This window comes from Centroberyx gerrardi, chromosome 19, assembly GCF_048128805.1.
Source record: "Centroberyx gerrardi isolate f3 chromosome 19, fCenGer3.hap1.cur.20231027, whole genome shotgun sequence".
Taxonomy (NCBI): Eukaryota; Metazoa; Chordata; class Actinopteri; order Beryciformes; family Berycidae; genus Centroberyx; species Centroberyx gerrardi.
In genome coordinates this window covers 6,267,198-6,282,500 of record NC_136015.1, presented here as the reverse complement: position 1 = coordinate 6,282,500, position 15,303 = coordinate 6,267,198, and the positions used below count along the sequence as shown (strand labels likewise).

Below are 15,303 nucleotides of genomic sequence, written 5' to 3'. Positions count from 1 at the left end.
TAGCCATAGTTTATGAATAAGTGAATTGGTTGCTCCGCCAACACGCACCAACCAGGGGGCTAGTTAGCAATCTTTCTTATTTTCTTGTGTGTTAAACAGTATTAGTAACCATTGCATAAAAGCCATAATACTACTAAATACAGCAATGCTACTGTCATACACATAATCACAGTAAAGGACAGTATTATTGTTACATGGAAGTGCAAATAATATATACAGTGTGTCCTGCCTGGCTTGGGCGCCCAGACAGCCCCTAATTTAACCTCCCAATTCAAACCATAGGCTTGATGCTAGAGATCTGAGATCAAATGGACAGCGGTGGTTATAATACTGCTCTTCTGGACCAACTGGTCAAAACTCTACTGATCTATAATCTATATTTTGGGGCCATGATTTCCTACATCAAGGGTACAAGATGGTATTGTGTGATATGAGGTAGACATATAGACGTTAATTTGTGCCCTCACTGTAATTATTTTGTGTACTCAATTTCATAATTTGTGCAAACAAATTAACATGTGACCACAGTTTAATGAAAATGTGCTTAAAGCTTGTGTTCAATTTCGCTTATTCAGCAAGTTTGATTTCACCCACTTGCCATAATTTGTTGAATTTAATCGATTGCATTGATTTATTTGTTTTTTATTGAAATTGTGTTGAGTTTGTTTTATTGCTACATTGCTACATTTAGTTGCTATATTCTGTTGAATCAGATTAATTGATTAAGCTTTACTTCAGGTAAAAACTCAGGATGAGTTATCCTCGCCTGCTGTCTACTCCTTGCCTATTGAGAGCTAATGGGCTATACTGTTGTCAATATGCGGGCTGGAGGGATGTTATACACTTGGCACAATATAGACTTTGTAACGCTTAAAGCTCTACAACACCAAGTCACAGAGAAGCCGTTGGTGCAGTTGTACCGTCTTTATATATTATTACGTCTGCATGTTTTACATCTATTTGGACCCTTTTTATGCAACTCGAGCGCACGTTTTATGTCATGCGCGCACAATAGCCTTTCAAATAGTCTTTCACTAGCGCAGAATACATTTTTCCCTACAGGACAGCCACTTTAACAGGCTGCAGTGAAGGAGAAAGAGAAGGCTGGAAAGCGGTGGGCCAACTTCATCATTATTGTGAGGCTTAGGGACTCTGGCTTTAACTGAATGTAGCCCGGAGGGGAACAATGTTGGTGTCACCGTGACTGAAAATGATTAGCTGGCAAAAGCTGTAATTGAGTTGGAAAGAGAGCAAAAATGGGAAGCGAGGCCTCACATACAGTATCCATGTCCTGTGTGTGTGTGTGTGTGTGTGTGTGTGTGTGTGTGTGTGTGTGTGTGTGTGTGTGTGTGCGCGCGCGCGCGCGCGCACGCCAATGTGTGTGTTTGCAGTGACAATAGTCTTTTGTGAGAGTGGAAAAAGTACAATAGGCCATAGCAATAGGGGAACGATCAATAGGATACCAGTCCAATACCAGCCCTAGCCATGAACTAAACTGTCAAGTGTGTGTGTGTGTGAGAGAGAGGGAGAGAGAGAGAGAGAGAGAGAGAGAGCAGAGCGAATAGGAAGATGGAGAAATGTAATGAGAGGTGGAGAGCCAGTCGCAGCGCTTATGGAGGTGTGGATGATAGACCGACTGGAACATATTCTGAGTGGTCTTCATGGCGGCACACCAAACCATCAAAAGTAACGGAGAATAATCAGTTATCCTGACAACAGTTGCCCCACTTGCTGCCAAACTGCCATGGGACGGGGGTTGTAGCTTTTGGCCAATCAGAACAGTCCCTCTGTCACCATACAAACCTCCTTTCCTAGAAAAAAGTCAGTATAACAACAGCCAACTGGGTCTGACCGATTTGCTTGCTTATGCTGTATATGGGGCTGATATTGGCTTTGTATTAAAAATAGATACAGATATTGGCCAGACAGTGTCATCCACCTCTGATATGATGGATATGATGCAGTTTGTTTTATTACATAACTATTGTAGAATTGATCAATAATACACTGGTTGTTGGAAGCCCTTAACCTGAATTGATTATAATGACATTTTGATCCGATTACACAGGCATGAATGTTAATACTATTATTAGTAGTAGTAGTTGTAGTAGTATTGGGTTTCAGTGGAGTTCTAATGACCAACAGGCTAAATGCTGTTTCAGAGGCTTTTCCACTCTGACGAGAAATAAGAGAAAGATACTGAATATCGGCACAAAATATCAGCTATCAGTGGCTTCAATCCAAAAATATCGGTATCAGTATTGGCCTTCAAAAGTCAGTCAAACCCTAGGGCCAACAGCGAGAGCTCTGTGAATACGGCCTATGAACGTGGACATGGATGACGTACATGTAGATGCACTTACAGTGTTATTAAAGGACATGTTGTTATTGAGGTGTTGCTCCCTATCATTTCCATATCATTCCATCTGTCTCTCTCTCTTTCTCTCTCTCTCTCTCGCTCTAGTGAGTGGAGCAGGAAGGATGCATCGCTATAGAAACGCAGCTCACCTCAGCACGGTTCAAACTCTAATTTAAGACCAGGCAGCATGTCGAGCCTGGGGAGAAACACAGGGGACAGAGCGGGGTGTATGTGTGTGTGTGTGTGTGTGTGTGTGTGTTTGTGTCCTTATGACTCAGTCTCTCTGTGGATGAACACAGCTAACCTTTATCTCCCATATCTCCAAAACATCATTTATTCATTTCAGTATTTATTTATTGCAACAATTGCTACACATTTACTGATGGCCGGGTGACTCACGTCTAAGCGCTGCTCTAATTGTCGGCCATTGTTTCTGTCTGCGCCCTATGAGACCCGTACAGCCTTGTTAAATCTTGCTGATAATATGCCGGCGACACCTTTAAACACACAAGCAGAGGCGGAACGATGCCAGCGCACAGGCACATACACGCATGCTCAAACGCACAAACACGCAAAAACATACGCACACCTTCCTGTATTACATAAGCACTGGTTGGGAGCTGTTTGGCTGTAAGGCTCAGGTGTTTCAGTGCTAGATAAAAACAGTTCCTAACCAGTATACCCATGTTCTGTATGCACACACACACACGCTGGAGTGCATTTATTGTGTATTCTGTAGTGTGTGAGAGGGAACAGGGGAAGCAGAGCATCGGACAAATGCCTGAAGCGCTTAGCCCTGCTCCTGTACTGAAAACTATCCTCTCATATCCTTTGCTAACATAAACATTTTATGATACACTCCGAAGAGAATGTGTCCAGAAACCGAAAGAGTGGTGGCAAGATGTTGCAACCTACTGAAGATTGTCAAAACCATTACATTGTATGTAAAGGTGCTATGTGTATCATTTTAAAATCAATAAATCATTACCACAGTAATCTTGAGACATTAGTATAATTAAACGAGACCATCAGCAAGAAGATAGGCAGCCTAGCAGCCTCTACACTGCATTATATATTCAGGGTTTTTTTCATTGGAAATCTGCAGGATTGCTTTACAGCACAAAACAGGACAAGGGTGCTGTTTTTCCAACGCAAATGGGGCTAAAGTTTCTCACAATGACAGATGATGGAAGGAGTGAAAGGCTGATGGAAAATGCACTTCCAACGTGTTTATCCTCTTCAGTAAAGTAAAAGAGAAAAAATCTGGCCAAAAGAAGCAAAGATAATCTTTTTGCAACAGGAAGCAATAGGGTTTATGGGAAATGTGGTCTTCATTTTTAGAAACATTAGCACCAACAATGCCACTGGTGTGACAGAGAGGCTACCAGTCATCTCAACCATGTTCTAATTTGTTTACATTATACCGAGGTATCACAATTAGACAGCGATATGTTGATGTTTAACATGCTAAACATAGCACCTTTAAGACAGGAATGTGAGTTCAAAAGCAGGGGTTCTCATGTCATGGACAAAGAATAGTAATTCTTATAAATTCTCTAATTGCAAGAGTTTCTAGTGAATTAAATAACAATTAAGTTCAACTATTCTTAATTTTAATTGGAGAGTGCCTCAAGGACCCCTGGGTGTCCCTGGACCCCACTTTGAGAACCATTGTTGTCCAAAGTATGTCTTGGCAAGAGAGAAACATCAATGCTAGGTAGCACCTCACTTTAAGTCCAGTGTATTAATGTGGATATTATCCATTGAAAAAAAAGCACAACTTATAACTAAATGAAAATCCCCTAAACTGCTATACAATGATGTAGCAACATTGTTGATACAAAGTATACAACTTCAAGCACCAGACATAAGTGTTGCTCAGTTATGTACCAACTTACCCTGCTTTTTTTTTTTATTATGTTATGTTATGTTATGTTATGTTATGTTATGTTATGTTATGTTATGTTATGTAATGTTATGTTATGTTTGCTCCAGCTCATCCGGAGTAGGATTAAAGGTGCATGCAGAATGTGATACAGTCTTCGATAGGGCCAACTGATGAACTGCTGAGCGCCTTTTGAAAATTCTTCATTGGTGGGAACTAGGAAGCAATAATTTTCCTCTGAGCTCACTGACTGGCCAGACACATTCCCTTACTGCAAGTCGTAATCTCCTTTAGATACACAAGATGATTCAATTTGGTTACAGCAACCATAAAGAATTTGGGGCCAATTCGTTGTAATAGAAAAAAAAAAAAAGAAAAAAAAAAGCACAAAGATACATGGAAATTTTGAAGCAATTTAATAACCGAGACCAGTGTGACAAGCTCCACTTTTAAATAGGATGGCAATGCCTTGAGCCACATCTGTATGATACCATAATGCACTAAAAAAATACATGGGAACGTGTGTATTACTATATTATGTACTAAAAGATATGGCATCATAATGCACTTGAAAGATTGTTTGTTATGGGTAATATAATCTGGGTATTTTTACTGATGTTTGGTTTATTTTCTCCACAGCTCTACAATTTAAGGATTTCACCTGTAGAAATGTGTGTATGTGTATGTACATCACCAGATATCTGTCTTTGAAACCAAGGTCACTGAGTTTCAGTGGTTAAAACTTATTGTACATCCTAGATTCCATTCTAACACTATTGTAAAGTGTTACTGAACGTAGCAATGAAGCTCATCCACCATTAACATCCCCGCAGATCACTTATTTTGTGGTAATGACTTGGTAATTCCCAGCAGATGTCTCTGCCATGAGTCAGTGATACTGCAACTGTGACTGGATTTATAAAAAGACAACTCAGCTGTTTATTAGCCTGCACGTTATGGTAGAATAGTTGCTATAGGGAGGCTGTGTTGCGATGGGATTGTTCATATTGATTAAAAATGCCTGTTAGTAAATCTAGTATAGACTTGGGTTATGCAACTTTATTTTAACTTCAGTGCCAATACATGAACATATTCTTAGCCCTGGAGTCCTTATGACTTTTGTCACAGTCAAAATGAAACAACTACACAGGAGACACGAGTTATGCAAGTGCCTGCACTATCCTCCACTAGTAAATGTTTCATTTGGAAAGTTTAAACCCACAATGTTTCATTACTGTCAGCTCCACCACTACTACTACTAAAACATCTATGAAAGACAATGAAACAAAGGCTTTCTGTCTGTGATGCTGACCTACTGGCATGTACATAATGTGTGACTTTTAGCATTATGGAATGATTTTGATGGGCTATTATCATAGATATTGTGTTATGAGCTAGGTTAGGTTGTATCCCAAGATTCATCCATGAAGAATGCATGATGGGGTAGGGGTGGGGGATCAAAACTTGTCTGCTACTATAGGTGTCACTTTATTTCACAGGCCTATTACTGAAACTTTGTGTGACTCTTTCTGGACAAAGAAACAGAGAAATATCCATTATATCCATTGGAATTACAAAGTGATGACCAGGTAATACTGTACATGAGCTTGCAGGTCATATACAGGTCAAAGTTAAGTGTTCCTTATAGAGTTGATTGAACGACTCTGTAATTGACTCCTATATGATGGCATTATATTGTATCTGTCAAGCCACTGGAAGATACTCTACCAGTGGTGGTCATTGATAACTGGGGGTTTTCATCAGCTATTCAGCAGTGATGCGAAACTCCCTCACTCAACATTCCTTTGTTGTTGCTCAACCACCAGCGGTCGATCCATGAGCTCAGAGGAGCTTTTAGAGCGTGTGTGTATATGTTTGTGTGTGTGCGTGTGTACACGCATTCACACACACGTCTTTATATTCCGACATCTGTCTCCCTGTGTAATAAAGCATGTGACAGGAATGAATGAATCAATCAGTCAAGAGACACACACATGCAGCATGTGTGCCGCCCCCCTACACGCACACACACATACACACACACTGACACACACACACACACACACACTGACACACTGAGCCAGTGATGCATGAGACAGACGCATAGTACACCTGGCCACAGGCTTTTGTTGGGAGACAAAATGGACGTGATATGAAGAGAGAGAGAAAGAGAGAGGGATACACAAAGTGGGGGGTGGTGGGGTCACAACATCATTCATCCCTTGCTAGAGAAAGGAGAAAGAGAGAAGCGGAGGGAAAAACAAACACACACAGGCAGGACACTGTACCATGACATGCTGTTCCATGCTGACATGTATTGTGCTGTACAAAATATGGATCAATAGGTCTTTCCAGAGAGGAGGAAGCCACAGTAATCATGTGTTTTTCCCATCTAGTGATCTGTGTGACTCAAGTCAATTAGCTGTTACGTATAACTGTACTATATTTTCCACCTCTTATGGTAAATGGTGGGGAGGTAAGAGCACATTGTCTGACTCTCAAATAACAAACTAACTAACCTAACTTTTTTGGGAGATTGTCCTGTTGGTCAACTTACCTGTGGTATATGTTGAGTGATAGTAGGCGACTAGCATTATCTAAAGTAAGAAGACTGACATTTTAGTAATAAAAACTTGTCAATAGTTTTTATTGTAAGGCCTGTAGATTCATTCATACATTTTAAGACTGGAAAATTATTAACTCAGAATAGCTGATGGGAGAACTCTAGCTTTTTTCTGAGTGCAAGGTTATTATTGTAAGCATTTCAGGTGAGCAACCACGTATTCATCCAGTGCGCAGTAACTTTTAGCTGTACACAGTCTCCGAAGTCACCGAAAGTCCTTTCGTTTCCTATAGATCTGAGCGACCAGGGAAGCTCGGCCGATGTGTGGACGCTCAACAAGCTGGTCGCCACGACTTAACTTTTCATGGTACTTGGCTGTCAACAGATCAGCAGATTTGCATGCTTCCTCGTTTTCCCACCAATGTGATTTCATTTCATGAATAATAGTTCTGCCTAGCAAGTGCGAAAGGGACGAGAAGTTGATTTCATCTATTCAAAGATTGTCTACAACTTTTATTTGACAGGAATTACATTACAGGAATAAACATCTCAAAAACGATGCTTGGAGAACGGCTGCACTCATCATTGGTGTTCATGGTAACTTTGACAGTAGATTTATAGTTTTTTAAGCTTATTTTCAACTAATGCTACCTAATTAGCTACCCAAAGTTATGACAGGCAATACAAGCAAAAATAAATTATTTGCCTGTTCAAAACTGGCATAAGCGTATGACATCATCGGGGGGGGGGGAAGGGAGAGGGATGGGGGGGATTCAATAAGAGCATCAGTTCGACATGGGGATTAACGAATCCAGATATTTTGCTAAGTTGGAACCGGTTCCAAGACGGAACCGGGTAACAGAACCCAACCTACCAGGGACACATGGATGATTTTGGTGTCTGTGTTCTCACCATTTAACGAATAAGTTGACTAACGGCTCCCAAAAACCTGGTGTATTCCTTTAAAGCCCTGATAATATTAGAGGGAGATTCAGTAATGTGACGATTTCACCAGAGATATTCTGGAAGAGAAGATGGTACTGAATAAGACCCTAATTGTGGCACTAGTAAGCCACTTCATGGGGTGCTGAGCTCCACTTGAGACAGCCCTAGTCTTGATAAGTATACACTCTCTGTCAGGAGTGTGTAAAAGGGGGATGCAGTGTAAGCAGAGCAACAGCTCAGCTACAAGTTGACATACATGGATTTAGGCTTAATTTTGTTGTACTACCAACCCAAACTAAAATTCAAACCGCTGCAGCACCTTGTAGTATCCCTACTGAAAGACTGCATCACTTATAGCATAATATTTGTTTATGTGGGTTCAGAAATGTACAAAACTAGTGGCCACCCAGCCTAAAAAAACTAAAAAAAACAGCAGAGAAACATGTACCCTTCAGCCCTGAGAGCCACCATAGACTAATGACCTACTCCTGTTCAGTCAAAGGCTGCCTGCCAAAGGGATACAGAACCAAACTGAGCGGTCACTGTCACCACCTGTCTGTCATGGATGTGCCCATCACGCATGTGTGTGTGTGTGTGTGTGTGTGTGTTGTGTGCGCATGCATTTTTGTGTTTTGATTGGATTTGTATGTTTTCCCCAGAATCAATTATTGCACCGCATAGGAACAAAATCAATTAATGCTACATCACACATAGACAGACCAGGCATGCATGGAGACACACACACACACACACACACACACACACAGTCAGTTTGTGTGATGCAAATGGCTCATCTGATATGACCCCATGATAAGCCGCCAAATGAGGGCCATCAATAATGTGAACAAGCTCACACACACTGTACATATAGAAGCTGGTCCTATTGATTGTATAGGTCCTGGTGTCATCCACAGGACTGGATAGAGCTAAACCACTTGTTCAGCCTGCTGTCTCTCTCTCTCTCTCTTTATTCACACAGGTCAACCCAAAATGACTTTGAAGGCAAAACGGTGAGACTTACAGCTACTTGGTGTCTGAAAATAGACCTTTTGCAAACATATAGCCACTCTACCATAGTTAATAGCTATAAGCATTTAAATTCTACAGTTCTCCAGTTAGACCAATATGAGGCAAAACATATGAACCTGCAACTGCATGCATTCAATAATGTACAGCACAGACACACATATGCAGCTATGTATAAATAAACATGCTCTCTCACTCAATTAACACGCTTACATGCTCTTTGCATGCGCAGGAGTCAACTGTGCCATACATAACCAATCCATTTTCAGTGGTGCCACACGCAGGTAGCCTTATTTTATTGAAGCATTAATTGCTCCCAGAGCATGAAGGACATTCTAACGCTGACTTTCCTGAGCTAATTTTCACATCCTCGCTGTAGACTCTGTGTAAATATCGGTAGTTCAGTCACATGTTTAATCCACACCGAAGACATAAAGAGCATTCTGCTAAAAATGACTCACTGATGTCCAACACATGCCAGCGCACCACACGGAGTGCGTATGTGTGATTTCCTGCCAGCACGGCAAATACTGTCTCTGAAGTGCCCCTTGTCTTTTGGACGGGGAGGCAGGGAGAGATGCAGCCAGGAGGTCCCGGGTTTCAATCACTTCTACAGCCACGCGCCCTGTCGAAGTGTCCTTGAGCAAGACACTGAACCCTCTAGCCTACATGCTCACTCACTGTAACTCGCTCTGGGTAAGATGCACCAGGGCATTTCACAAAACTGACTTGACTCCTGTGTAGGTCGACAGAAGAACATAGCACTAACACTGCCAGGGTTACGGGTTCACTTCCCATAGGGGGGCACCTCCTGGGGCCATGCTAAAAAAAACATACAGTCATGGTACTGATAGGCAAAGTGTCCACGAAATGGTAAATAATGCCCCACATCTTTCTTTCTCCCCCTCTCATTTCATAGCTTCTGTTGCATACGAATAATGGCAAATGAGTCCATATCTGACACTGTTTGACCAACACTTCGACACATTAACATCATGGCGCAAAGAGCGTATTTGCTTTGGTAAATACAAAACATGCCCTCCACTTACCCTAAAATGTTTGGAGGAAGAATAAGATCCTTTTAGCTGCAAAAGAAAAGCCACTTCTTTGCTTTCCGGATATTCTCAAGGCAAACTTTTGGTCCAAAACAGTTTCTCCCTCATGTAAAAATTAACCGTCGTGATAACTCTCACCTTTTTCTCTCTCTGGAAGAAGATGAATGAACCGCTGCGTCTCCCTTGCCAACACATTTGCATAAAGGCCGCCCCCTGCGCGCGCCGATTGGCTACAATATTGTTAAAAGGCGGATTCTTTTTATCTGATTCGACGGATCGGTTTGTCAGTCAAGAAAAAAAAAAAGCTGAGCTCTGAGCACCCGCGTGTGCCAACGCGTCTGTAGTCCTGCCGACCGTTGGAGAGAGACAGCACGAGGGAGAGATAGAGAGAGAGACGGAGAGAGAGAGAGAGACAGAGAGAGAGAGAGAGAGAGAGAGAGAGAGAGAGAGGAGAGGTGGGGAGAAACAGGGAGAGATAAAGAGGAGAGAGGTTTATTTACATGTTTACTATGTATTGCATTAATTTCATCATTTTTATTCAATTTCTGTGCTTTAGTAATACAATTCATGTACCATTTATGCCAATAATGCTTAATTGACTTGAAAATGAGAGAGAGTGAGAGAGACAAAGATAATTATTGTTATGTAGTAGTTATTGTTTCTTATTGTTTGCTTAAGTATTGCTTTGGCAATACTTAACAGTACATAACAGTCTGACAATAAAGAAGAATGAACTGAATTGCCATTGAGGAAACAAAGTGAGAGATAGTGAGACAGAGAGATGGGGGAGGTTAGTCATTTTGTTTCATCGAAAAGAAGAAATCCTGTCGTGATAGCATCTCTCTCTGTTGCATCTGAGATAAATGTGTTTCTACCTTATTGTTTAGCCTATGTGAGTGTTGGGGTGGGGATGAAGACATGGTGTAGAGAAAGACAGAAAAGAGAGAGTGAGTTTAGAAACAGACAAGGAAATATTACATGGTGGTAGGTGGTGTAAAAAGAGGGGAAAAGTGCTGCAGTCTGATCTGCCAAGGTCAGCTGCATGGGGCCCCTCGCTGAGAATGACATAACCTTTAGCACAAGGTAAACGTCCATCAGGCCCACTGCGGCACACTTTTATTGTATGCTATGGAGTGTGTGTGTGTGTGTGTGTGTGTGTGTGTGTGTGTGTGTGTGTGTGTCCTTCGATCCAAGGTAAGCATCACTCACTCTGACTGAGGGAGACTTGGGTAACCACTGATAATACAACCGGTTTCAACCTGCATCTATGTAGTTTTAGACTTTCCTAAGTGTTAAAATGGTTACAATGGACAGGACCGATTCTTTCAGCTAATGTAATTATAGCAAAATATCTCTCTCTCTCTCTCTCTCTCTCTCTCCCTCTCTCTCTTCTGTCTCTCCCTCCCTTCCGCTCTCTCTAATTCAAATATGTATTATTGAAATGGCATTAATTGATATAAAATTAATCTCTTCGCCCCTTCCTCTCGCTCCCTAATTGAAATATGCTTTATTGAAATGGGATTAATATAGTATGAATCTCTCTCTCTCTCTCTCCCTCTCTCTCTCTCTCTCTCTCTCTCTCTTTGTCTTTCTCTCTCGCTCTCTCTCCCTTTTACCTTCATGAATATTCATGGGTGTGTGTGTGTGTCCATGGGCAACAGAGGGTTGCCACGGGAGACAACCCATCTCAGTCTCATCCTCTCATCCCTCTCTCCTCTCTTTCATCTCTCCTGTCCTCTTTCAGCATCCCACCATTAATCTCCCACTCCTCACTTAGCGCTGTTGAATGTTCTACTTTCCTCCGCTCCGTGTCTTCTTTTACGCCGTTGCCATTTTTTTTCCCACTTCGTCTTCTCCATCACTCTGTCCATCACTGCAAAAATATATTTATCTCAACAAGTCATTTTAGTCTTAGAATCTTGTTTTTCTTAAGAAAAGTGAAAACAAATCTGCTAAGGTGAGATAATTCCACTTCTTTTCAAGTGCAGTTTCACTTGCTTTGATCACTTTCTTGAAATAAGGAGGTTCACTTGTGTCAAGACAATGTCACTTGATCCAAGAAAACACTTGAAACAAGTTGACTTGCACTGGAAACAAGTGGGCGTATCACCTCACTTGCAGATTTTTTTCACTTGGTTTAAGAAAAACAGATTTTAAGACTCAACACATGACTGGGTGACTTATTGAGATGGAAATTTTTTGCAACGAAGATGCTATAATAGGGACAGAGTCGACTGGGGTGGAAGACGTGAGGATTACGGCATGTAGCTGTGATTTCAGGCCTATTCCCTCAGTGGGAGGTGATACAATCTTATTCATGGTGGTTGATGGGCAAGTTGGCAGCCCGATAATGAAATTCAAACCGCCATTCACGTCTCTATGTGTGTCTGTGATTGCACGTGTGTGTGTGGTGTGTAATTCTGTGTGACGGCGGTCTGTAAACTGTCTAATCGACCTTTCTGCCCTCCGCAAAGGACGGCTCCTCCACCCTCCTCCTCCTGCCGCGACTCCCCCCTTCTCCTCTTTCTTCCATCCCTTTCTCTTTTCCCCTGACTCTTCCACGCTTCCTGTCTTCAAGTTTCTCCTCTCCTTTTTTGTCCGTCCGTCCGCTCGTTCATTCATTCATTTGTCCATCACACACAATATCTCAGATATCACTGATCTGATTTGACCAAACTTTTGGATATGATGCATCTCACCACTGCACTTTTCAGAATTACTCTGATTGGCCCATTGTTTGTTTGTTTTTTCATTTGTTTTTTTGTCCGTCAGTCCACTGATCAGATTTTGATGAAACTTGGGAGAATGATGCATCTCACCACCACATTCTTGCATTTTCAAAATTACACTGATTGGCACATGGGTGTGCTACATTGTTCATTTGTTTGATTATTTGTTTGTTTGTTTGTTTGTCTGCTTGTTTGTCCATCAGTCCACTGATCAGATTTTGACAAAATTTGGGAGAAAGAGGCATCTCACCACTGCATTCTTGCATTTTCAAAATTACACTGCCTGGTCCAAGGGGTGCCACATTTTTCGTTTGTTTGATTATTTGTTTGTGTGTTTGTTTGTTTGTCTGTTGGTCCACTGATCAGATTTTGACGAAACTTGGGAGAATGATGCATCTCACCACTGCATTCTTGCAGAATTACACTGACTGGCCCAAGGGGGCGCTACAATTACAGGTAATTGTGTCATATTTGTTACTGATTGGTCTTCCTGTCTCCCTGTCCACCTCACCTAATCATCCGCCCTGCTCTTCCTCTCCACCTCCCCTTACTACTTCCTCCTCCTCCTCTCTTCATTCCCCTTCTCACTGGCTGTCGAGAGTGAGAGAGAGAGAGATGATGAGTGAGTGTCTGGGGAACAGGAATGTGTCCTAGCAGCTAATTACCGGCACTGATGATTAAACACATAGTATTAAGGGTGTGTGTGGGGGGGGGGCAACTTTCAGTAATACTGATCGATCCAAAAAAGAGACACGAAGTCTCAGTCAGTCTGCTGTACACCAGCCCGCAGTGTAATATCACTTTTACTGCCGCCTCGTTTCAAAAACCAGCCGCTGTCTCCGAGACTCAGGCCAGTGACCTTTCAAAGAACACCAATAAGATTCTTCTTATCCCTCTTTCTAATGACCCTTCCTTTTTTCTCATCCAACCTCTCTCTTCTTTGCTTCCCCTCCTCTCTTCTGTCTGCGGCGGTGTAATGGGATTAGGGAAAATGTCTTGTGATGACCTCTCCATCGCAGGTCAACATCTGCCATTTTGTCTGATGATGTAGAAAGAAGCGGGGAGTCAGGCTACCTTAGGCAACACATCTACAGTAGGATCAGGCCAGTGGAAGCCAGAGTTAGTATTTACTACACTCACTGAGCACTTTATTAGGAACACCACACTAATACTGGGTAGGTATCAGCTTTCAGCTCAATGTCAACCAGCTACCAAAGTGACATCCACCTCAAGGTTCGACGTGTTGTGCATTCTGAGATGCTTTTCTGCTCACCACAGTTGTAACTAGAAGGGCACTCGGAGAGTACAGACCTCCGCCAAGGTTCGTGCTATTATTGCTTGTTCGTGAGTCGGATCCGGATCCGCTCCAAAATTTAATGGGTTCTTCCTTGGCCCATGCTACACCCTTCCACGAAGTTTCATGAAAATCAGGCCAGTAGTTTTTCCGTAATCCTGCTAACAGACAAACAAACAAACAAACGGCACTGAAAACATAACCTCCTTGGCGGAGGTAAAGAGTGGTTATCTGAGTTACTGAAGCGTTTCTGTCAGCTCCAACCAGTCTGGCCATTCTCCTCTGACCTCTCTTATCAACAAGGCGTTTCTGTCCGCAGAACCGCCGCACACTGGATGTTTTTTGTTTTTCGCACCATTCTGTGTAAACTCAAGACTGTTGTGCGTGAAAATCCCAGGAGATCAGCAGTTTCAGAAATACCCAAACCAGCCCGTCTGGCACCAACAGCCATGCCACGGTCAAAGTCACTGAGATCACATTTTTTCCCCATTCTGATGTTTGATGTGAACATTAACTGAAGCTGCTGACCTGTATCTGCATGATCTTATGCATTGCACTGCTGCCGCATGAATGTCTGATTGGATAATTGCATGAATATGAAGGTGTACAGGTGTTCCTAATAAAGTGCTCGGTGAGTGTATATACTCTATGCAGAAACTCTCAGAACTGACACAAAGTCAGAGAGGTGGAGATACCAGGTATCACCAATTCAGGATCACCTTAGTATTCTGATTGAGTTCAACTACCTGTTCCCAGGAAGGCAGGAACGGCAGGGCAGTCATTTTAAATTGGCAGATGGAGACAAAAAATAGAGTTAGATGATTGGTTTGCCAACAAGAAAAATGATTCCAGTGTGGTGCAGAGGTATTTTACTCAACAGTTTCAGGGGTGTCAGTCTGTAAAAGCTGCAATGACACCTGCCTCACCCTGCCTTAAGGAGCTGCTGACCCTAAAAGTCTTGGCTAGTCTGGCTTTCAATGGAGAGTTTTAGTGTCCCATGATGGTCTAAATGCTGTTTCAGAGGCTTTTCCACCCTGACAAGAATACAATTCTAGGGGGAAACTCTGAATCCTTGGAGTGTTTTGAAGTTATTAACATAAAAATGGTCAAATTTAAAGATATTGATTATCGGTACAAAATCAGCTATCAGCAGTTTCAATCCAAAAATACTGCCGTCGGTATCGGCTTTCAAAAACCCATATCGGTCCTTCATTGCTCATTCGTAGTACAATATGAACTTTTTTTGGCACTTTTTTTTCAGACAACCAATGACCCTAACCTTGCTTCCTCTCTCTAGACGGAGTTCGTTGGTGCTAATGACCCTGTCTTTAAGCAGACCAATGGATGTGCCACCCTGGGCACTGAACCCCTTAATCATGAGGAGAAAAAGTGAGGAGACAGAGAGAGATGAAGGGAGGGGAGAAGGGAGGAAAAGGGGGGAGGTTAG

At 42.2% G+C, this 15,303-nt stretch overlaps 1 protein-coding gene across 1 annotated transcript in view; it reads right to left on the bottom strand.

Annotated features, from left to right (window-relative positions):
* Positions 1–9,889, bottom strand: part of LOC139922756 (visinin-like protein 1) — a 16,570-nt gene extending 6,681 nt beyond the window's left edge. Inside the window, exon 1 of the mRNA XM_071913361.1 lies at positions 9,828–9,889. The gene's annotated coding sequence lies outside the window, so the exon portion shown is untranslated. The remainder of the gene's footprint in view (positions 1–9,827) is intronic.
* Between the last annotated feature and the right edge of the window lie 5,414 nt (positions 9,890–15,303).